Genomic DNA, 26,490 nt, shown 5'->3' on the forward strand with positions numbered 1-26,490 from the left:
AATATGCAGGGATCGCTGGTCGGTGCGGACCCGGTGGGCCGTAGGGCCTGTTTCCGCCCTGTATCTATAACCTAAACTGAAAGATACAACTCTCTTTTCATTTCCCCAGAATTATCTATCTACTAAACTGAAAGCAAATTCATTTAAATTAAATTCTTAGAATTTTTAAGTGCTGACAGGAAGCAAGCATGTATAATTGCATGACATGATAGACGTGCAAATATTTCAACAGCATGAATATTTCAGTAATTTGTTCCCAATAGTAATGGAAATTATTGTGTGCAAACAAACTAGAGACAGTTCCAATAAGTGATCACTTGTACGACGTGTGCTGTTGTGATCTTGGCTAGGCCCAAATACAAACAAAGTAAAATATTTCCCACGGGATGGAGGACAAGAAATGCAAAAGGCCACCACCTGAAAATACATTTGATAAGAAAACAAACATGACAAGAAAACAGATAAGGTAACCAGAAACTTAGATTACCAAGGAAACTGACCACACTAATAAAAGTTTAATCCAAATGAGATTACAAATTGATTAACGTTTTGTGGTTTCGGGGACTAATCTGTAACCAACCTTCCAAAAGACTAACAAAAACATTGTTTCATAAATACCAAAATTCTAAAGAAAAAACATCATTTGGGCCAATGCTGTTTTATGTTTTAACTGCTTACAACATTCTTCAGATATTTCGTATAGAATCAGAATTTTCCCAGGTATGTGCTGTTGGCCCAAACTTCAGTAAAAAAAAAAAAAAATGTCAACCCTTCACTATTCCAGCAAGAGCAGGCATTTAGCTGGACTGAATGCTTCCACAGCTATGATAAAGTTCCTGCACAGCATTCAGATAAACACTTGCATAGATAACAACCACAATCAATGGTTAGTCAGGCACTTTGTGCCATTTTCTTGCATTTTCAGTTCCTTGTTTCTACAATCCTTGTTTCTACAATTACGACGTTGCAACTCACCCAGAAAGTAAATTTTAAAGCAAGCTGCAAACAACCGATCAGGTTTTCTTCCAGTCAGAACTATCTCATGCTGCAGGAGGCACCTTAGGTTACAATCAACGCAGATTTACTCCATCTGTCATATTTGTGGACACCTCAAAGTGTTTCACAGCACCATATCTGCAGGGGATCAATTGTAAATGTGACAGTTGTGGCAAGTGTGAAGCAAGTGAGAAGTGTGGAGAATCTTAGAGGCTTTTATAGAATTGGATTATTCCCCACACAGGGCAGATGCTCTTAGAATGGGTACAGAAACATTTATTGCAGACTTAAACTAAACAAAACTAATTGCAGGTGTGCCCAAGAACAACAAAGGTGCTGGATAAGGAAGCTTGGTCTATTCTACTCATGCTTCTCCATCTCACATTTTATGACAGCGGAGGTGGCCTTTCAGCCCATCAAGACTATGCTGGTTCTCCTAATCATTCACATTCCACTTATCACCCGACACCTGCTCTTTCAGAAGTACCGGTTATACAAATTCTCTCAAGAACCATCTACAACGAGGGGGAATCTGCAGTACTCAATTATCCCACCAACCACTCTCTGGAAAACGGGAGGGAACCAAGTACCCAGGGGACATGCGCATGATCACAAGGAGATGTGTAGACACCAGTTGTCCGGATCAAATCCAGTTTACTGGGGGGTGTAGCACAGCTGCACCAGCAGCATCACCTTGCACTCTGCATGCTTGGCCAAAAGAAACAAAAATACATGCTGTTTCTAGCAGTATATTCAGATAACACTTGCCAAACACTCACACGACAAGCCATAAGCACAAATAGGCCCACTGAATAAATGCAATTCAAAACGCTGGCGTGGATAATATAGCAACATCCGTGGAATGGAACCCAAACTCTATACCTCCAAGGCATGATTAAACATATTTCTTAAATCAGCAGTATGTGACAATGACAGTACTATGACTGGTTACCCAACCTTAAACATTGTTCTTGGTTCTGAGGCAAGTCAAGCCTCCAAAGCAGATTTATTATTTCTGCTTTGCTCAATAGATGTTCTAAAATAAGAACAGAGTTTAAAAATTAATCCATTTTATTACGTTCTAATCCAAACAATGACTCATCAAGATATATCTACACGTGAAAGCTCTGGATACGTGAAATTGCACGTACATTATTGCTCTACAAACATTTCCTCATGTTATTTTGAGTCCTAGACTGATTCGACAAGTCTACCAAATTAAACAGCTGCTTATCTTTCTCCAAAAATGAAATATTTACCCTGTTCTGACACTTAAGGTGAGTATTTCTTTAAGAGAGAACAACAAAGCTTGGCTTAATGTCCTAGAATGAACAATTTCCATAAAGCACATTCCTATATGAAAAAGATAGGCATGGAATTTATTTGCACTAGTTACCAAAGCAGGTTTACTCATTCTCAAATGTACAAGACCGAGGGGCAGAAAGTTAATAAAGATATTCATTAAAAGCTGGGAATTGATGATATGGGAAGGAGAGAATAGATCTACAGCAAAAAAAATACACGCTGTTAATATCCTGAGGAAAACTAGTAGGGTGGGTGGGGAGATTAAAACTCAAACACAAAAAATGAAACCCAAGGAGGGAAAGTTGAAGACAGAACATGCTTTTATTAAAAACCAGAAGAAAGAAAAGTCTCGGAATGTGTTACCAGGTTTATCCTCAAACATCTAAGAGGACATCAAGCGGCAATAACAGCATGGAACTGAGGCCCACGGAGGCAATATATGGTATTCAAGAGATTTTTCTGAAGCGGATTAATGGGGGTAATTTGGGTTTTTAAACCATTCAATATATTCACGGTCCTTATTTTTCCTGGTGCGGCTCATGCTTTGAAAGATTGGATATTAGACAAGAATTGTTAATAAAAGTACTGCATTGGTTGTGAAATGAATTTAATCGACAACTAATCCTAATGTCTGTAAAATGTCTGATCAGTTCTGACCAAGTGGCTGATAATCTTTGAACCATTACTAAAATTCCAAGGGACACTCTATAGGTTTTCATTTGGAAAGGTACAGATTAATCGGCAACTCCAAGAATGGATGGGTTAAAAGATGGTCATGTCAAACTTGATCGATTTTCTTTTAAAAGGTGAAAGCAAAGTGGGTGTACAAGGCCAGTATATTTGATGTAGACAACATTGAATTTTAGCAAGGCTTTGACACAGTGCCACATGGCACTTTTACAAAAAGTTCACATGATCAAAGGCAGGGCAGCAAAGTAGATTAAAAGTTGGCACACTGGAAGGAAGCACAGAATCATGGGTGATGGGCAGCATATAAACTGGAGGCTCCACCTGAGTTTGAGTTTGTAGAGGATATAAAAAATCGACTACATGGTTGGTGAAGCAACGTTTTAGATTGCATAACATGTAGATGGGGTCCGGTCAGTTGGACATGACAAAATGAGACGGTGCACAAGGGAAAGGAATATGTAAGACACTGAATGGTGTGAAGACAGAGATCCAGGACCACAAATGCTTCAGGTAGTACAGGTCAACAAGAACATTGGTTGAGGTATAAAGAGATGTTCTTATACTCTGCACTCGACTAAAAAAAGAGGGGAGGGGGTTGGGCCAGAATAATATTTAGTCACCCAATTAGAGGAATGATATGACTGCAATGAGGGTGACAGAGAGAATATATATTGACTGGAGTGGAAAATTATAATTATGAAAAAACATTGAATAAGTTTGAGTAGTCTTCCTTGGAATGAGTAGGCTTGTAGTATATAAAATGATGGCTTAGTTACAGCAAAATGGACAAACCCATTTACTTCATTATCCTTACATTTATGTAGTAGTATCACAGGCCAGAATTGAGAAATGTAATGGGAAACTACATACATGAATGTTTATTGCAAATTAAAAACTCCTGAATAGCCACAAGTAACTGAATGTAACACATGATGGATAAAGTCATTATCTGCCTGCCTTTCCTCAGATTGTCCACAATCCATTTAACCCAATTCTCATTCTAAAAGTTGCTCCAAGCTTCATTACAAATGTGACCTGTAGTGAACAAAGCAGCCAAGATGCTGGAAAATTTCAATCCCTGATAAACTTGCATCGCTAAGACCTTTTTTGTGACTACTGCCTCATGATGATCACGATTCCAGATCATATTAGGATCCTTAAATAATCATTATTTTTTCTTATTGCACCAAAAACCAAACCAATGCTACACAGAGGTTATCTGATCCAGTGGAAAACAGGAGATAAAAGTAGCAATTATCAAAAAAAAAAGCAGATTCTCAAGTTATTCCAGAATAGAAAACAGACACCTCGGTAAACGTGGCCATGTATTGGTTTTGTAGGAAGAGCTATATTGAAAAACAATTTGCTGTACATAATTGAAATATTCAAAATCACAAATAAATCAGATTAGTGTTTGAAGGGGGCGGGGGGGGGGGAATAAATACATTTTGGAACATTACCTGGATTTGCCGGCTTGAGTTATAGGGTGAGATTAGATAGCCTGGGACTTCCTTTAAAGAAGAGTGCAGGAGGCTGAAGTGTGACCTTATTGGGGTGTACTAGATCATGAGAAGCATGGATAAACACCCAGTCTTACTCCCAGGATAGAGGATTCTAAAACTAGGGAACATTGGTTTAAGTTGAGAAGGGAGAGGTTTAAGGACCACAGGGGCAACTTTTTCCATTCAGAGGGTGGTTCATACCCGGAATGAGCTGCCAGAAGCAGATACAATTATGAATTTTAAAATGCCATTTGGACAGATATATGAATAGGAAGGGTTTAAGAGAGCTATGGGTCAAATGCAGGCAAAAAGGACTACCTAGAATGCCAACTTTGTCACTATTGGGCAAGGTGGTCTGAAAGGCCTACCTCCGTGCTGTGTGACTTAATGGAAGGGCTCATGGAAAATGTGGACCAGATAACTGGCACAAAACACTTCAGGTCTTGATACCTGTAGCAATCAGCTGTTGATTTGTCAACAATGGAAATAGGATCCCATTCAAAACAAATAGCAAAATGTTAAGATGGGATGGGATAGGGTCGGGTGAGCGGGCATAGGGAAGGGTAGTGGGATACATCTCCGCTTTTTTCACTTCTTCGTTAGTTCAGGGGTTTTTCTTTTTTCTCTTTTGTTTCTTTTTCAAAATTCCTTCTTTTCCTTTTCTTCTTCCTTTCCCTTCTTTCCGATTTAGTTATTAGTTTATAAAATGTTAAAATTGAAGCTGTACGAAAATTGTATAATTATGTTGATTACTTTCTCCTTGTACAATTGCTTCTAATAAAATAAATATTAAAAAAAAAAAAGAAATATACCGGAAGCTATGGTTAAATAAATTCTGCACACTGAAGTGGTCACTATTAGCTATAACAGTGGAAAAAAACCCAACAGGCCATGATCCATTCACGCGAGGTGGCCACACATGCATCCCGTCTCCGATACAAGAACATTGTGCTTAATGTCTCGAGTAAGAATTCCACTCTACACTCCTGGTAGTTGATTGTGATCTTAAAGGAAAGAAATTGTCAGTATCAGAGGGCAAAACAGAGTTCTTTCAAGCAGGAATCAGAGCATGCCAACACGAAACGTGCATTTGCCAAGGTAAAGGAATGCTGCTGGTATTTATGCCATTGGATTCTAGCAAAGGTCCATTTTCAGGAAGAGAGGAAAAAAAAATCAATATTTGTTCTTCAAATAATGCAGATCAATATTTGTTCTTCAAATAATGCAGATTTTAATATACTTAATCCTATCTTCTTTCCCCCTTCTGTAACACTATGTTTTAAAGTAAATATTATTTTTATGCTGTTTCAATGAGAATTCAGTCTGAATGACTGAATGTTACTTGCTGTACCGAGAGCCAAAATACCCTGTCGAGCAGTGCTGCTAGACCGTGTAGTTGTGTGCAGCAATAATCACGAATGCAAGTCCCATTTCTGCTATAAATTACAAAATCTGGACAGACCAATAAGCATTTAATGCTTTCTTTTTTCTTCAAAATCCAATTACTTTAATGGGGCGAAAAAAAAGCAATAAAACAGAACCTGTGTTTACCTGCATTGTTAATTTGTACCAGGAATTAATCTCTGCAGGAGAAGCTGGGACTTTGTTTCCCAAGAGCGCACGAGGTTGAGGACTGACCTTATAGAGGTACATTCAATCATGAAGGGCAGAGGCGATTGATGGCTACAATCCTTTTTCTGGGATAGGGGAGTCTAAACTGGAGGGTATAAGTTTAAGGTTAGGGGGGAGACATTTAAAAGGGACTCGAGAGGCAACATTTACATGGTGGGTACATGGAACGAACTGCCAGAGGAAGCTGCCAGAGGTGGGTAAAAATAGTGTCTCATCGATATTTAGTCATAAGGATAGGAAAGATGGGCCAAATCAGGCAGATGGGACTCATTCAAATAGACATCAGCATGTACGGGTTGGGCCAAAGGGCTTACTTCCATACTATTATTATTCCATGACTTCAACATCAAGTGTTAAGGTGAAACACTTACTACTGGATTAGGTGTCCCAGTTTTGCGCTGCAAATACTATGCCACAGAGCAGTTGAAAAAATGCATGGTGCAACTAAACATTCAGCCCAGAACCCCAACCAAGTAGACATCAGCAATGGCAGCAGTAATATTGACTTCTAAATTCCTGGGCTTACAGTCAAAAATACAGGATCATGATCCAATTAGCAATTGGATAAGAAGCTCCAATACAGGATTAAAAAAGTCACCACATCCTCAAACTGCCTCTCCTTCCCCAAATTCGATATCCAGGAACAAAAAAAACTTGACATGTATAAATTACACAACTGGCAGTATGGATGAATTGTTGCACAGCAGACAGCAATGATGGATCTACATCAAGATTGAAAACAGGCCCCAAGCCAATCTGATTAATACAACTACAGGCTGCAAGGCACAAGTTGTGTTCACTACTTTAATTGAAAGCTTATAGAGCTAGTCTTTGTCAGTTCTCATTTGGAATAATATACAAATAACTTCCGCTTATTCTAGAAGCAGAGAAGCAATTTAAATGCAAATAAATAAGGTCCTGAATTGAAGATTTTAAATCAGGTTTTAGGGAACTGGATAAGAAGTAGGTTGTAGGATTTGCATTGTTCACACATGTGCAACCTACTTCTTATCCAAGTTCCCAAAACTTGGTGATTTGTATATTGTAGTGTTGAAAAATGATCATCCCGCCCTCCCCCTCCCAACAAATTAAGTCACCACAATAAACCGCTGCTTAAACGCTTCGAACATCCAAAATCTAAATGTCACACAGCTCGCATAACTAACAATGTGGGAAAAAAACTGAATAATAACCACCCAGCCGAAGTTAACAAGCATCAAGTCTAACACCTTGTTCAGTTTCAACAGTTTCAGTTACAGGATACTGAGTTCGATGATCAGCCATGATCATATTGAATGGCGGTGCAGGCTCGAAGGACCGAATGGCCTACTCCTGCACCTATTTTCTATGTTTCTATGTAACCCAAAAAACAAAGTGCGAGAAGGCGACGGCTGGTCAGAGAGCATCTGTGGAGCGAATTAATAAAAAATGTTCCAGGTTGGGACCCTTCTTCAGACTGATGGAGTTGGGGCAGAGGTGGAAAAGAGGGAGGAGAACCAACGAGTCCCATATATCATCATCTTACATCCAAAACCCACCCCGATTTCAGATTCCCTTCCATCCATATCCCTTCCTCCAGCTTTATACGTCACCATTGCTCCCTCTTGATTCTCTGACACCCTTCTCTCCTTTTCACCCATAGACTGTCATTTACTCTACCCATCTGTCAATCACACCCCCTCACCTGAACCCCCACTGCCTCTGCAGCCGATCACCTTCAAGGCCAAGATTTCAACCCAGGCAATTTAATTTAAGAACAATCTTACGATTTATCACAGAATCAAGAATAATGTACTGTGCAGTTACTGCAATTGTGGTGATTATTGGTATTCTGGCACTGTGAATGCAAAGATGACAAGTGAATGCAAAGGATTTGTTTAAAAAAAAAACATGCAATTGGTCACTGGCATGCATATGATAACATGTGCTGTAACAAGACTCTGCACTCAACTCCTTTTGGATTCCATATGGATGCAAATGCCCTGTAGAATAGTGCCCTGGGGACCATTTATCTGACAAACAGAATAGGCCATTCATCTTCATGCTTTGCTGCCAAGAAATGTGCCAAATGTTTGGTTACTGGTGCGATACAGTTTTATACAAATTCCATTACTTAATACAGTCAGGATTCAAAACACCCTGGGGCAATCTTCACTGTCCATTTGCAGCCAGTTACAGCGAAGATTCAGGAACAATATTAAAACCTACACCATAATTAGGATTGCAGAAACAGTGAATGCTGCCTATATCGATTGATCAGTAATAGCCTTGGTTCAAGACCTGGATAGCTAGATGCATTGCAAATGCAGAAATTGCTGATCAATAAATGAAAGCAAGGAAATCATGGATACAATATTTCATAAACAACTTAGCAATACAAACGTCCCAGTACTAAGCTGTATACCACGAGAATTCTTTTCACATGTAATTTTCAATAGAATATTATTTTCTGCGCGTTAGAATGGTCATCATATCCCAGTGTTTACCGCTGGGCTAGATTATGATGGCTGTGGTCAAGGTTCGGCCATTTGAATGGAACTAAGTTCTGGATAACTACATGGGTTACAGGTGCAGGACTTGCTAATAAATGGAAGGAGAGAGATTTTTCCACTTTGCTCAGACATCTGGAGTCTAGACTATCGTGCTTGAATTTCCCAGAGGAAAAAAAAAGCCTCTCCGACCCACGTCAGGTCACAGTTGGTACACAATGCACAATCAAGATCCATTGATATCAAGTGGAGATTCTTGGTCCTCCGATTAGCACGTAACGATGAAGCCAAGTCCTCTCAATTATTTGCTTATCATTTATTAGCACTGTGTTTTAAAGTTTAATTACTTCAGATAATCAGCTAGATCAGACTTGGCATCTGGTCCAGGCAAGTGGCAGGGAACATTGGAGGAAGGATGATTCGGGGCAATAAGAGAGCATTGCATGGGATCTAGTCCATAACATTGCCAGGTTTATCTTGCTCATGACCCATTTGAAGACCCAGATTGTGATTTAAAACCCTAACCTTCCAATTACCCATTATCTAAAAAAGCTGCACCAATTTTATCATAAAAAATCAAATTACCCTCAGTCTGACAGTGACTGCCTTTATTTTAATGAATAAAATCAAATTTCAAAGTGATGATAGATTGCTTACTTCATACTTAAGAATGGTCTCTATGTTCCATCACCTACATTAACAATGTCAGCATTAGTTCTTAGAAACATAGAAAATAGGTGCAGGAGTAGGCCATTCGGCCCTTCGAGCCTGCTCCGCCATTCAATATGATCATGGCTGATCATCCAACTCAGTATCCTGTACCTGCCTTCTCTCCATACCCTCTGATCCCTTTAGCTCTTCTCTCATCTGTCCATCCTCAGCCTTGCTCACTGCCACAATAAGGCCAAATACAAACCAGTAGAACAGTACCTCAATTCACTCAAGTTACCTACACAGTCTGACAACATGAACATTGAATTTCCAATTTCAGGTAACTCAGTGCAACCCCCGTCCCTTTCCCATTGATGCAAATCCACCCAGGATCTCTCTCCCTTTATTCATCTTTTCCTCCCATCGTTACTTAGACATCACCTCCCCCACCTGGTTCCATCTATCATAGTCTCTGCCTTATCTGATTCCATCGATCAAGTACTAGCCTCTGTCTTGCTCTTCCCTCTCATTTCTAAATGCCACCCATCTTCCATCCGAGGCAGGGTATCACAAGGATAAAGTATCATAATAAGGTGTTCACCAGCTCTGTACTATCACTAGTAATGAGAGAGAAATATGAAACGACAAGCTTAAAAAAATGTGAACAGCCAGTCAACAATATACAGTAAAAGCAGCCTGCATTTTTGGCATTGTTGAATGTGTACCCAGTTTAAAACTATTCAGACCAGTTGGTTTACTTCTGGAATGTGGCCTGCTGTAAATCTAACACCTTTTCCACCACACAAACGCAACAAGATACAACCAACTCAAAACTGAATCCCGATTGTCTCTACTCTCCAGATATACCATACCACAGTATCAGGTTTAATATGACAAATAACAGGATAATCTGATTGACAGACCTGCACTGTTGAAATTGTACTTAAAATCAACTGGAACAGCAACTGAAGAGACCGCTCAAATTCACACCACCCACATCTGGCCATTTTGTGATTGCAATAATTTAAAAACTGGACAAACTTATTTTTTTTATGACAATGAAAGTGTTGCCTTGTAAAGGCGTACTGAATTTCATGTATATTTATTTAATTAAAATGTTTGAAAGGATGGCAGGAGAGCTTCAATTGTCAATTTCAAAAAAGGATCCAGATTAATACTTGCATGGAAATCTGCAGACAGCTTGGTAGGACTGCATAAATTGCTATTACAGGGAGTAGAGAGAATTAATTTTATCCTCCTCGTGCTAATTATGACTTTTACACATCTCAATATAGAAGTACAATATCCACATAGTTAATAAAACAGTCCATTTGATTAAACATGAAAACTTTCCCAATTCATCAAGAAGCCATAGACAACGCCATTTGATAAACAAGGATAATCTGTCCATTTCAAATAAAAAAAAATCTGGTCAATTAATTGTCGACACAAGGCAATGTTTTGGATTGGGACCCATCTGGATTCTGTTTCGAGGGTCAGACCCTTGAATCAAAAGAAAGATCCCGAGCCAAAACGTTGCTTTCCATGTTCTCCAGAGACGCTGACTGACTTGCTGAGGCTACTTGAGCATTTTGTGACTTTTTCTAGACATTAAATTGTTAGATTTTGCTGTAGAGCAAACCACCATCTTATGCCATTCACTGAATGCACCTCGATAAAATTTATCTAATTTGATGTTTTGAGGCTTGGAGGGGAGAAATGTTATATTAACAGATTTCCATGTAGTGCTAAAAAAGCTGCTCTTGTTCTCCCAATTGAAAAAGGTTTCAAAACATGAAATCATACCTGTTCATGACATGGAGATCACAACAGGAAATTATGAAGTTTGTTCAAGTCTTGCTGTTTAAATGGATAGTCTTGAACATTTGTCATGAGTCTCCCTGTACTACAGATCATTGATGTCCACCTCATAGCACATATTAATGATAATTAAAAATGCCACAGCATTGCACTGGCACTCTACCAAATTAGATTGCAACAGCAGTATAATTTACATTTTAATTGATTAGAATTAATGATATTGCATTTTTTGGAAAAAAAATCTCATTTTTTAGTATCTATTAGATGCATAATTTATGCATTGAAATTAATTTGTGACTACCAGCATGTCCTGTGGTATAGTATAGTATAAATAAAGCAATTAATATGGAGCAAGCCAAAATCTTTCACATTCATTTCTTTCTTAATCTGAAATGCACATCCTTACCAAAAACTGAATTCAAATTAAAACCTTAAATCGTGTATCATAATACTAAATAACCATATTGCATGGATCGTTTAGTATCATGAAGCACTAGAGGAAGGGTGTTATTTAAGGTTGAAATTAGAATTCTGCTTTTAGACTTGGTAAGCATACAAGGCTGTAACTCTATTTAAGATTGCAAGTCTAAATGACTCAGTAAGCACATACATGCAAGGTATGTATATAGCCTTTTTAGGGTTGTAATTCTAAATGAAAGCATATTTCATCCACTAGTTTCAATGCATCCATTTACACTAAATTATTGATCATAGACAAAATGTGCGGTCAGAGAATAAGCCAAAAGGCAAGTTAGTATTTCAGCCAAAAGGCATTGGCTCAACCATGAGCATTCTCATTTGGCTGGGACAGAATGGAGGGGAAGCCAAAAGCAAAAAGAAGTGCCTGATGGTGCAACCGAGGCATCATTCTCAGTACAATAAAGAGGATCACTTTCATGTGACATGATCCTTCTCTCAGCAAGGTCAATCCAGTCAGGTGACAATTACCTGATAAGGTTACAATACATTTAAACAAAAAAAAAAAACATGAGCCTCTTCATCTAGAGCTTGCAAGTACTCAAATCATTCCTTCGGAGTCCCCTATAGCCCTTGCTGCTGCCCTACAGTGTCCTGGCCACTACAGGAAGGTACATGTGCCTAGGCAGAAGGATCACAAAATATTTTTTTACTAACAAGATATGCAAAAAGTGGTCTCCACTCTAGGTCAACTTCCAAATGTAAGTGTTACAAGTCTCTTCAAACTATGACAGGCTTGGAAAGTTGGATTCCAATCACGGGCTTGCAAAATTGGATTCCATAATCTGATGATTACACAACATTACAATTAAAAGTAAAACAGTCCATTAAATCCAACCCAAGCATAGAGAAATGCAAAAAAAAAAAAAGACATTCGGCCCACTGAATCCAGGCCAAGAATTTATCACCCATTTGTTCTAGTTCTATATTACACAACTTGCTTATCGACTCCCTGCACACCGGGGGAAATTGGTAAAGGTCAATTAACCTGCAAAATCACATGTCATTGAGATGTGGGAGGACACTCTCAGTCACAGGGAGAACCTGCAAAAACACAACAATGACAGCACCAGTGGTTAAGATTGACCTGGCGTCTCTGCCGCTCTGAGGCAGCTGCACTCGCAGGCTGCAGTATTTTTAATTAGATGATACGAAGTGAGGAGGGGGAGGAATATATCTTTCTCCTGTAACATGACAAAAAGATGTAATTGCAGGCGATAAGCACGAGTGGCGAGGCACTGCAAACAGGGAGAAAGTGTACAGGGCAAAGGAATTGTTAACAGTCTTGATAACAGGGTTAGGGCAAACAAAGAAATAAGCAGGGTGTAATGGAGAGTTCAGGGATATTTTTACTGAGAGGAACAGAATAGTTTGGAGCTGCAATGCCAATAAATATGTAGAATATTGCATGTTTGTTTGCATTATCAATAATGGCCCAAGATATAATTGGATTTAGTAATCAACTGAGATTAGACTTCCTTAACTGTGATCATAACTTTAAACCCGTCACAAAGTCTACTACATATCATGGCTTTACCTTTGCCCTTTTAGTGATTATGAACCTAACACCAAGTATGCGAGGGAGTAGCACAGAAACAGTGCCAATGCTAAGTAAGACAGACTTAAAAGAATGAGAAATTAATTATCCACAGCAAACCTGGCTGAATAGAGAAAGTAACCCAAATAATTAAGTGCATAAATCATTTTAAATAATCTATGGTGTGCGGTAGGCAATACCCATGAAGAAAATGAGACAGGAATTGTATCATATGAAGGCAGCTCACAGTAAAACAAGGGGAAAACCAATGGATAAACTATTTAAAAATCCAAGATATTATTAGACCGCACGTGCAAGCTGAACCAGCTCGAAAGAAAAGCAGCAGATCTATTCAGTTTGTAGTTTGTATCCATTTTTCAGGAGTGCAAGATGATTGCACTAAGAGGGAAGAATGAAACTAGGCTTGTCTGCCTAATTGTAGAAAAGTTGCTGGAATTCTGATTGAGAACCTGAATAAGCAAGCTGAGAAAAATTTAGATGTTTAAAGGCATACCCAACTAATCCACATCAGAAAGTCAGTGATGAATGTTAAGATAGCATCTTAGGATGTTTTTATTAAGGCTTATGGAAATTACTTAGAGGATTCACACCAGATGATTAAAACTTAGAGGCCTCCCAAAAATAATTAGCTTGTGATATGGGTTGGCATTTGATTAGGAGGCAAGAGACAAGTACGGTAGAAGCAAGTTAGCCGGAAGTTACAAAAATACTCTTTACCTGATTGGTGGCGGGTACAAAAATAACCTTTACCTGAATACTCACAGGGTGGCACCAGCAATGGCTGCCTCGCCAACAGTCTGACTCGTCCATTCCTTCTTTGTTGTTTTATAGTATGTGTTAAATTTATGCTTTAGTGTTCGTTTTATATGTGGGGGGGGCGGGGTGTTTGGGGGAAAACTTGTTTTTAAATCTCTTACCTCCATATCGTATCTCCGTCCCCTCTACAGCCTAACATCGAGCAGCCGGCGGCCTCTGCTGGAGACCGACTTCGGAAGCTCCAACCGCGAGAGCCTGCTGACTTAACATCATGGAGCTGGCAGTCCCCGTCATGGATCGACCTTGGAGGCTGCGGACTTTAAAATCGTGGAGCTCGCGGTCTCTGGTTAGAGACCGACTTTGGAAGCTCCAAGCCGCAAGATCTTCGACCGACCTGAAGCGGGAGCTTCAATCGCCGCGACACGGGGGATTCGATCGCCCTGACTTCAGGAGCTTAGATCGCTCTGACTACGGATGGTTTGACTGTGGTGGATGTTTATGTTAACTGTTATGTAGTTGTGCGTCTTGTTGCTTTTTTTTTAGTATGGCAAATCGAATATCACTGCACCTTAATTGGTACACGTGACAATAAAAGACCTTTGAACCTTTGTGCAGTGTTGTATCTTAAGGTGTGGATGTGACAAAAGGTTTGGGAAAGAGACAAAAAGGGCTTCAGTCAAGTGTAGGTGGGGTTCAACTGAGGCGATATAAAGTCGCCCAGATTGATTCCACAAATAACAAATTGTAAAACTTGTTATGGCAACTGTCCAGAAGCAGAGCACCAAAGGAATGCGAGGAATTCACGTTCAAGAAAGGCAACTCAATCTGCTGTCATCGGGTTTTTCACCATTGTCTTTGCTGGAACTAGATTCAAGCACCTAAATTCTTTCACAGCTTCACAACTTCAATCCAGCCAGATCGGCTCCTAAACTTTGATCGTTACCTTTTCAACAACTTGTATGGTCTCAGTTGCTGAATATGGAAACAATACTAATGTAATAGAAGGGATGCTTATGTATTGTAGATTATATTTTACCAGTACTATAAACCAATAAAGCATCTTCCACATTTTGTTATTTTGGTCTGTCTGCAATAAACATTAAAAATGTTGAGAATAGTACATTGCAGCACGGGATTTAAACTTCGACCCAAATGTCACGGGCACCGAGAAAGAATTTCAAATATCTGCAAGGAAATTAATCTTCACAATAAAGTAAGGTGTCCTACCAACAAGGGTTCAAGAGCATGTTTTCCAGATCACATAGTTCAATGCAGCTTGTCTGCCAGATATCTGGCACTGGGCTGCACTCCTTGTCTTTACCCATTAACCAGACCATTCAGTAGTTGGAGCCAACATCAAAAGGACACCAGGCAGATACTTCAGAGCTGGGAAACAGCTGTCCACCAGATGAAGCTTGGGGTGGGAGATTGCAACCTTCACATGGTCTGCCCTGTTTCAACGAATGCAATCAACCTGATGTGCACAATCAAATAAGACCAAATAGAACAAGTTGTCCTACAACTTTAGGCTGTGCACGCCATACGAAAGAAGACCAGTTGAAGCTGGATACTGCAAGTTGAGTCAGGGTGCCTTTATAACCTGTCAGTACTCAGGAAAAAGCATCACAATACTATACTAGCTGGAAAAAATAGACAACTAATTGAATTGTCATCAAGTTGAAAGATCATTTACAATTGTAATAGATACATCACATATATGCTGAGCAGTTTGTAGGCAGTATAAAAATGAAGCCTTTTATAAAATGTCAATTATATCATGTCCTGATATTAAACTAACCAAATGTTGAAAATATTACACCTGCACATTATCCTCTTTTACTATGTTAAGTAGCAACATTTTAATTGCATTAACCAAGTAAAAGCTTAACAAGCACTCCATGTCTATGACATTTGATAAAGTTCTAGTATTTGTCTTTAACATATTTTATGTCACTTGCACCAATATCAAACAAAGTACCTATTTGAATTCTAAATACAGCAATAAAATCTTTATGCCATGATCATTTCATAGTAACAAGATCAAAAATAACAATCCCAGATTTATTGTATATATTTTAAGGCTGCTGTCTCAAAGTTCTAGCAACCCACATTTAATTTGGACTGTACACAAAATTGCTGGGGAAACTCAGCGGGTGCAGCAGCATCTATGGAGCGAAGGAAATAGGCGACGTTTCGGGCCGAAACCCTTCTTCAGACTGATGGGGGGTGGGGGGGGGGGGGAGAAGGAAGGAAAAGGGGAGGAGGAGGAGGAGCCCGAGGGCGGGCGGATGGGAGGAGACAGCTAGAGGGTTAAGGAAGGGGAGGAGACAGCAAGGGCTAGCAAAATTGGGAGAATTCAATGTTAATGCCATCCGGACGCAAGGTCCCCAGTTTAATTTGGACTGCCTACATACATGTTGTCAGACACTATAGTACAATGACTAGGGTCAATTCAATTGCTCTCCCCACACAAGTTGTCTCTTGCAAGCAGTACCCTTGCATAGATCCTAATTAGAGTTAGTCACACAGGCCAAACTGGGTAAAGATCTATAGTTTCTTTCCTGATGTACATTAGAGAGCCAGTGGTGTTTGTAGAATGTATTTTGTGAGTTCCGTTGCTTTTTATTTGTATGACTGACTTAGCAAATGAAATTCCTTGTATGTTGCAAAACATACTTGGCTAATAAAGTATTATTGTATTGTTTGTATTCATAGTTAGTTAAAGATTTTTGAATTACTTAAACATTCTGCACCATCCATCTTGAAAATCAAACCAGTGTCTCTGGGGGAAGGTCCAGATTCCAGCTGCCAGCACAGTAACTTAACCACTCTACCCACGACTAGCTACCTTTTTTCCCCACAACAGCCAGCTTCACCTTCAAAACCTTGAAGTTCTCCCCAAGCCCCCAAATCCTCTTCGAAACCCAATCTGACCACCATCCGTCCGCCTTGCCAACGTCATCTTTGATTTATGTATTTGGTTTTTAATTCCTCGCCAACTCCAGTCAAGCTTTAAACATTTGTCTACAGCAAAGTGCTAGGATTACATCAGTACCAAATCCATGAGGGGCTGCATTATGGTTATGTACATTCAAATCTGAATACCACCCCACAAGACTTCAAGTACTGATGGCCTGACTGAAATATACAACTTTTCTTGTCTGGGCCCAGAGCTCTTATTATTCATTTGGTGACTCTTGACAACCTCGCTGCTAAAGTCATGCTTTGCACAGAGTCTGGATTATTAAATTAGTCTAGTCTAATGCTTGCACTTTAGTCTAATAACTGAGCCCCTGAGAGCATTCAAAACATCCAAACCTGTAGGAAATGGTGATAATGGCTTCCAATATCATTCACCCTGCAAAAAAAATATTTTGATGGATGGATCAAATTACTTTGCATTATCCAAACACCAAATGCTATTGAAAATGCTCAGCCTGTGGTTAGTTATTAGCTGCCCAGCAAATTTCTAGCATCTAGCTGTAGGTAGATTACTTTGGGAGTAAACCAGACATCTTCAGAATGAATCAGCAGTTTGAAAACTACAACATTAAAAATAAATTGTATGGCAGCTTCTCCACACATCTCTCAAATCCAAGTAGAAAGCATATATCTAGATTTTCATTCAGTAATTCCAGAGTCAGGTAGTACATAGCATAAGAGTTGGGAGGAACTGCAGATGCTGGTTTAAACCAAAGATCGACAAAAAGCTGGAGTAGCTCAGCGAGTCAGACAGCATTCTGAAGAAAAGGAATAGGTGACGTTTTGGGTCGGGACTCTTCTTCAGACTTATGATTTTAGCAGTTAGGTTGTCAAGAGCCACCTGGTGAATAATAAGTCTGAAGAAGGGTCTGAACCAGAAACTTCACCAGTCCTTTATCTTCAGAGATGCTGCCCGACCCACCATGTTACTCCAGCACTGCAACTAAAGGTTGGTCAGATGCAATAATATGGCTAGGCAGAAATAGGCTTTGTGTCCTCTCCATTTAATCAGGCAATGAAAGCTTTGCCTTTTACACTGGAGTGGACCACACAAGATCGAGCCAGCTACCCAATCTGAATGTCCACTTAAAGGGCCAATTGAGCTAATACTCCATGCCAGAGAATTATCTCATTAAAGCAGAGCAAGCCCCCAAGCAGCGACCCGAGACCGCAACCTTGACACCTTTGAACCTTCTTAGAATGTTTCTGTAATTAAGAGAAATAAACCCTCGTACTCAAGGTCAGCAACCCCATTCCAACAAATGGGATTGGGCAAGGCAAGAGGCCCGCGATCTCCGGCTCAACACGTGACCACACCACAGCCCGTAGGTGTGGACACTAGACCTGCAAGAGGGAGATAATTCTCAGGGAATTGCTGGCCTCTGGTGACCTTGATGAAGCCCACTGGCAAGACAAGTGACAGAAAACGTTACGTAGATTACAAAGATGTATGCACTGATATTTAGATGACACATTTGCCTCGATTCAGCGAATGTTCTTCCCGAATCCTTTTTATTCTGCCAACGTGATGACCCTCCCTTCTTACGCACACACCTGAACACAAGAATTTCCGGAACTTCCGTTACCAGTACACAGCAGTAACTTTTAGATAAACTATTTCTGTAACAATGCATTGTGCAATGTCGAGTCAGAAACAAACATTGCTTTGCCAACTACAATTAAGAGCACACCACACCCTTGTGTAACTCCGTCATTGCTAACAAAACAGGTACACTGTAAAAGCTGTGACGTAGTGGAATGCTCAGTAGAATACACAGATTACTGCCTGAGGAATGAGTCAGTAAAGACAGTCATATCTAGTACAAAAGTCAGTCGGAGTTGATGACGATTTGACTCGCTGGTTTAGTCCCCACCTAAAAATGTTCGTCCAAATCTCTTGATGTCACAAGCAAATTAAAAGTGACGCTTTCTTTGTTCCAAAGACAGGGAGCAGTCACTGGTTAAAAATAGAAAATCCTACATTGACATCTTTAAGAAAGAGATGAAAATTGAGTAAGAGGTCAATGTTAGCACAAAGCAAACTTAGCATCAAATTACAATCTTAAGCAAAAGTCTAAACAGAATACAAATTTGAGAGTCATTCCTTCCTCTCATCCTCCAACTCAATTTAGTTTTGGCAGCATTATAGTGGTGCTGCCGTTAATTTCAATGCATCCACTGTACTCTGTCCCCTAATCCTATTTTACACCCTCTACATTTGGTAAAAGACCCTCTCACCCATCTCTATTGCCCACATTTAAAATTGCCTTTATAGATCAAATCTTAACACAAATTCTCCACTCGGTAATCTATAATCTGCCTTTATCGGTCAAACCAGCAGTAGCCATGTGCTTTTTTAAATTACAAACTGGATGACATGTATAATTGTTTTTTTGGAAATGAAGGCACATTTACAGGTACAAATTAGGATGGCATTCATTGTTGGAAGGACTTGGGAGAAAGAGGGATGAGAAACTTGTCCTGTGCGACTAGAACAGGCAGAAATAATTGGTCAATTGGACAGTCCCTGAAGACAAGTCTAATCACATGCAGGAAAAGGGAATAGTCAATGCAGAAACTTTAGTCGAAATGTGTGTAATAATTGACCATATTGTGTAGCTTGGTTACAATTCCAACAACGTACAATGCTGTGCACTTAATATAGAAAGCATCAAGGCCTTTCTCAACAGTGTGAACACTGAATCAACAGGAAATGTTGTGGCAGGTGACCAAAAGATTGAATATTGTAAGAGGAGTGGATCATGATAGAGAGAATTTCAGAGCTTAGAGCCCTGGCAGTTAAAGATGCAACAACCAATGGCAGAATTATTAAATTTCAGGATTATTAAGGGGGCCAGAATAAGTACTAAGGAGATCCAATTTAAAGCTATCACACCAAGTGAAAAATTAAGTATGACAGTCAATAAAACCTTTAAATTGCTGTCCACTAAAAGGTCAATAGCTCACCCCAGCTCTGTACAGGGGACATCTGCATCTTTAATTTGGGAGTTTTGAATTAAATCACATAATTACTGAGCCTTTTGCTGGTAGTGTATTGGAGAGAACAAGTGCAGATTAAGTTTTGCATCTTCTTTTTGTTTAGCAAAAGATCAATATACACCTTAACAGTTTGCCTGCCTGTAGTGATGAAACAGTGTGCAAGCACATTCAGAATTAGACCTGTTAAACGAGGATTTTTTAAAGTGAAGCACGTGCATGATAAACAAAACTGTGCATACCTTGGGGTTAGAGTTATCATTCACGATCTCTGGACATCATGTACTGGTGACATTTAAATAGTTACGACATTTCAAAAACAGCAAAAAACAAACTGCCATTGTGATATTTAACAGGAAATTATCATCAAGCAGAGTCAAAATAGCCATTGGATCTTAGTGGGGATAAACTGGGATCCAGAAGTGGATTTGTTCGATGTCTTTCAGAATCTTGTAGGCATTTATTTTGGGAGGGATATTCACAGATCACTTCTATTATTTCCTTGTAAAGTTATGCTTGTGGAGATTCTGCATCTCCGAGTTAACTATAAACCAATACATGAAAAGTCCATGACTGGAAACAAAATCTTAAAACAGACAAGGCATGTCTGAAAATTTATTAAATCTTGATTTACCCCAAATCGCCCAACACCTTCGCTCAGTTCGCAATAACCAACCTGATCTCCCGGTGGCTCAGCACTTCAACTCCCCCTCCCATTCCGAATCAGTCCTGGGCCTCCTCCATGGCCAGAGCGAGTCCCAACGTAAATTGGAGGAGCAGCACCTCATATTTCGCTTGGGTAGTTTACACCCCAGCGGTATGAACACTGCCTCTTCCTTTCTTCTTCCCACCCCCATCATCCCCACATCAGTCTGAAGAAAGGTCTCGACCCGAAACGTCACTTTTTCCTTCACTCCATAGATGCGGCCTCACCTGCTGAGTTTGTCCAGCATTTTTATCTACCTTGGAATAATAAGTAGGTCACCCATGTTAATCAAGATTTGGGGAGACGACCAGGGAGACCTTCTCTACAGAGCAGTGCCGAGGGATCTTGTATCTACATATTGCACTTTAACATCTCACCCAAAGGTTAGCGCCTACTACATTGCAACACTACATCACTGCACTAATATTTTAGCCTAGCATTATCTCTAGGAGAGTAGATGAACGCCATCAAAGTGTGTTATCAACCAAGTCAAAAAATTGATTGTTGGAATGTGGTTTGACCACTGGCAACAGAGCAAGAATTCTTCCACAAAAAAATGGGACATTATGTCCATTAGAAAAGCAGCAAGGTAACTCCCAACTGTAGGAGTTACACAGCAACCATAATAAATATTAAAACATACAGACTGGGAATCTACTTACTCAAGGAAAACAAATATTGATGGAAGGCATATTCAGATACCTAAAATAGAAAGGAACTTTAATCTGTTTGTGTTCATTATATTGGATAGGACAAATGGAAAAAAAAAATTCTAAGTACTTTAACTAGTTGTTTGCAATGGTCAACTTTGTACTGAAACCTGGTGCTGGCTCTGCAACCACAAAGATTGCATTGTTGTTAACAGCTTGTGTGCGATACAAACTGCCTTTTGCTGTATTTAATACAAGGTTGCACATAATAAACAGGATCACCTGGTGTTGCCCCCAAATAAATTAAAAACAGCTTCTGTTGCAAAATATTGTCCCTCCACACGTACTAATCAACTTACTATGCAAGTGCAGTATGTTCTGCTTAGCATTGTTATAGACTTGTTTCTTTTCCATTCCATTCCCTTCTCTCTCCATCAAGGTCTCAGAAGAAAAATAATGTAAACATGTAAAAGAAACTTATGGATACCAAGGACAACCTTGCGACTTATACTTCTAAACTTTAGCGAATGATTTGCTTGCTTTGTGGACCAAAATCAGCCATGACTTTACAATTAATTAATTTCCCTCCTCTCCCCCAAAATCAAGACAGCTGCCTTTTTTTGGTGCGCGTGGGTGAAAATTGTCATGCAAGTCAATCTAATTGACCAAATATGCAAGGTAACCAAAAAGATAAACAACTAAAAGCCCTGTCCCATGGCACGAGTTCATTCCAAGAGCTCTCCCGATTTAAAAAAAACAAAAACAAAAAAACAAACTTGTGGTAAGCACGGAGAATGAACGTAGCGGGTATGTCGGAGCTCAGGGACGTCTCTTAGCGGCTCGTTACGCTAACGGCAGGTACTCAGGAAGACTCGCTGATGGCAGATAAGCTCGGGAAGACTCGTGAAGAGTTTTCAACATGTTGAAAAATGTCCACGAGAGCCCCGAGTACCGACAAGTGGCCATTACCGTAAATCTCCGAGTTCGAATCAGGGCAAACTCGGGAGAGCTCTTGGAATGAACTCGTACCGTGGGACAGGGCTTTAATAATGCCAGGTCTTCTGTCCCCACATAGTGAACAGTACATAGTATCCAAGACCAAAATAGCATTGGATTGTTTTTAAAAAGCTATGCCAAATTACTTCATCCTCGATATTTCAAGTGGTAACATGCCCTTTTTTTTTGTTATTGTACAGATGTGGCCCACACAATGAGTGGTCAATGCGACTTCTGAAAACTTGCTAATTTGTGGACATGGTCTTATTGTCCCAAAACTAAATCTGGAAACAAGGTTTCCTTCCCAATTTTTTTTTTGTAATAAGAACTGCTCATTGGGTTCCTGATCCAGTAATTATTATTTCTACCTCCCTGAAAGTTGTACCAAGCAAAAACGTACAAGTATTTGGTTGTGAGTGAAGTTTTTACTTCAAAAAACCCCAATGTTGTTAGGTAATTCTCATCTTTAGATGGTGTTTTGCTGTTACCAGCTGAGAGCATACAGAAATGAACTGATTAATGAACTAACCACACCTTACCAACATTCAAAGTTTCCATTATTCTCCACACTGCCACCAACAAGTTCTCTCATCTCACCAAGAAGTTTTTGATACCAATGCCAACGCCTCCAATTTGATTTACAAGCCTGAAGTTAATCAAACCTACATTTGTAGAAATGAACTCAGATAGTTCTGTTCTAAAAAGTGATTGGCCTATTAAAACAACTGATGCAAATTAGTTGCAAATTAAAAACTTGTCAAAACTTGCATTCAAGGAAAGCTGGTTTGCATTCAGGGTCCGAAGTTGGGTCCTGAACTGAAACATCATCCATTGCTTTTCTCAAGAGAAATGCTGCCTGACCCACTTCTTGAGTTACTCCAGCTTCTTGTGTCTATCTTTTGCAATAAGCACATTGTATTTGCAAAACTGCTACTTGCAATGGCTATTCATACACATGAAAAGCACCCCAACATCTCAAGTGGAATGCATAACCCCCAGTGTCCAACTGAAAGACTAACTTTATTCAAGTTACATCAACATCAAGTAAGAACAATAATTTACATGTTGATACTCACACTATTTTTTTTTTTCCACGTAGCTTTCAAACAAATGTACATATGGCATTCTACTCACTTAGCAGGGAACTTTACAAGTTATCAATGGTTGTTCAAGAGTTATTAGAACAAGGCATCATTTCCCACTTCATAGCAAATTAGCTAAAAGGCTGATTAACAAGAGATTTAGAATTTGCGCTTTACCATGCAATTAAACGATGTTTAGAAAAATATGCATCAGACATCGTACAGGTTTGGTCTCCAAATCTGAGGAAAGACATTCTTGCCATAGAGGGAGTACAGAGAAGGTTCACCAGACTGATTCCTGGGATGTCAGGACTTTCATATGAAGAAAGACTGGATAGACTCGGCTTGTACTCGCTAGAATTTAGGAGATTGAGGGGGGGGGGGGATCTTATAGAAACTTACAAAATTCTTAAGGGGTTGGACAGGCTAGATGCAGGAAGATTGTTCCCGATGTTGGGGAAGTCCAGGACAAGGGGTCACAGTTTAAGGATAAAGGGGAAATCCTTTGGGACCGAGATGAGAAAAGCATTTTTCACACAGAGAGTGGTGAACCTCTGGAACTCTCTGCCACAGAAGGTAGTTGAGGCCAGTTCATTGGCTATATTTAAGAGGGAGTTAGATGTGGCCCTTGTGGCTAAAGGGATCAGGGGGTATGGAGAGAAGGCAGGTACAGGATACCGAGTTGGATGATCAACCATGATCATATTGAATGGCGGTGCAGGCTCGAAGGGCCGAATGGCCTACTCCTGCACCTATTTTTCTATGTTTCTATGACATCCTAGTGATTTTCTGTAGGAAAGAACTGTGGGTGCTGGTTTATACCGATGATATACACAAAGTGCTGGAGTAACTCAGCGGGTCACACTATTTAAAGAAGAGTTCCGGTCCAAAACGGTAATTACCCATCCTTTTTCTCCAGAGATGCTGCCTGACCCACTTAGTCACTCCACTACTCTGTGTCTATTCAAGTGATTCTAGTCATTTTAGAAATGAGCAATTTAGAAAGTGATTTTCATCACAGATCTTTAAAACGCGAGTTAATGCTAACAATCAAGTAATTATTCTAAGATTTAAATGTCCTAACATGAAATTATTGTTCTCCAAGAGCCAGCACTTGTCACCCAAGTTCTGGTTTGGACTCGAGTTACCAAGAGGAAAAAACTATCGTAAATCTCAAGTGCATTACTGGGGGGGGGAGGGGGGGCTACATTCTAGGAGTCATCCTTTGGATAAAATATCAAATAAAGCCACGCGTTTCCCCAGATGCATGCAAAATACAATATTATTTCAAAACACAAATTAGTTTCAAATCCTTGACCAAATTATCACATTGCTGTGTACAAAGTGGTCAGTACAATTTCCTGCTTTGTAACAGAGATTACATGTGCCTGCCTTTCAGGAAATACTAAAGGTACCATTTAAAACTAGTAAAATCCAGTGATATAAAAGCTCAAAATGAGAAGTTCTTGTGTGCAACAGATGAGGTAAACATTTTTTTTCAATTAGTATCCAAATCTAGACTTAAACTGGCATCCATCCGAGAAATACCAGTATACCATGAGAAAAGGCAAGTCACAATATTGCATTCAAAAATACCAATAGATGTCTCAATTAATTTATTCAGTGAATAAATTAACCACAAAACTTTGTTTACAATTTGCATGCGAATCGCATAAGCTGAAAATACAAATAAGATTTGACAAGAGTATTAATGGCACAGATGGTTCAGATAAATTGTCTTCAATATACACTACTTCACTGGACTGCCTGAACATTTGATCAACTAAATCAAAGTGTCAGGTCAGTGCAAGTAAATACAGTGCCCTCCATAATGTTTGGGACAAAGAGCCATCATTTATTTATTTGCCTCGAGTGTACTCCACAATTTGAGATTTGTAATGGAAAAAAAAAGAAGAAAAAAAAAGGAAAAAAATCACATGTGGTTAAAGTGCACATTGTCAGATTTTAATAAAGGCCATTTTTACACATTTTGGTTTCACCATGTAGAAATTACAGCAGTGTTTATACATAGTCCCCCCCCATTCCAGGACACCATAATAAAATCGTTTCAAGCTTCCCATGATCACAGGTAGCAGAGACAGTTTTACAATTATACCAACATTTTAAACCGACTCCATGCCAGTTTAATGTGCAAAGCAATGACACCAAGGGTTGAGAAATCCATCTGTGGCCACAAAATGCAATCACATTACGGAGACCTAACGCTCACTGATACACCCATAAATCTGAATAAACAATTCCAGAAAGAGACCTATTCGTATAAATTTATAGCATGGCAATATCCAAGTTTGTGATGTACTTCATCTTAACCTCCACATGATCAGATATTTTGCTTCCCAGTTATAGCTGTATGCCAAAAAGAGTATTTCCCTCCTTCATAAGTACACACTCAATTTTCTAATCACACCAGAACTGAATAGACCAATTTCTAGCCACAAACTCAGACGTGATTTAGAACACAAGCCACAATTCCCAGGTCCATCGTCCTGACCATGTCTTGGAAATTTTATAAAGTCTGCCATTCAGCTATTGTGAATTGGTGAGAAGTTGGGAAGAAGAGCACAACCACATTTAATCTTGCAACTATCAAGGAATTCCATCAGACACACTAAATCATTCCTGCTGCCTAGTTTTATGTCCACAGTATTGCTACATTAGCTAATTGAAGCACTTGAAGACAAAGTGCCATTGGCTTTTAAAAGGTCAGAAGTCACCAAGCTTGTGACTCTTTGCGTCATCAGCAAACATCAGACTTGATCACCTACAGTTTTGAAAGATAAATTGCAGCTCACTGATACACTTCATGCAATTACTTCCCTACCCCAGGAGCAATACGACAAATATAGCATATTTCAACAGAGAAAGATCCCAAAGCACTTAACACAAGCAAGTACACTAATAAACTCGGATTCAGCTCTTCAGTCTGTAATGATTTAGCAACTCTTAATCACTTTGCATTTTGTTATAAAAATGCTTTGGCGCTTCCCCAAAAATACAATCCACTTTAAAATGTAATGGAGAAATAATAAAACTACGAGTGAACACTTGATTTCGTCACATAGACAAAAGTAAAATTTGATTAAAAATGGCTGCCCCTTGGGGAGGGGGGGCGGGGGGCGGGGGAGAACAGGAAGTTTGTAGAAAATTTGAGGGTTGCACAAGGAGATAAACAAAGATGA

At 39.5% G+C, this 26,490-nt stretch overlaps 1 protein-coding gene across 1 annotated transcript in view; it reads right to left on the minus strand.

Annotated features, from left to right (window-relative positions):
- Positions 1-26,490, minus strand: part of pard6a (par-6 family cell polarity regulator alpha) — a 55,531-nt gene that overhangs the window by 24,903 nt on the left and 4,138 nt on the right. The gene's annotated exons all lie outside the window — the stretch shown is intronic.

The sequence above is a fragment of the Amblyraja radiata genome, chromosome 17 (assembly GCF_010909765.2).
Source record: "Amblyraja radiata isolate CabotCenter1 chromosome 17, sAmbRad1.1.pri, whole genome shotgun sequence".
NCBI lineage: Eukaryota > Metazoa > Chordata > Chondrichthyes > Rajiformes > Rajidae > Amblyraja > Amblyraja radiata.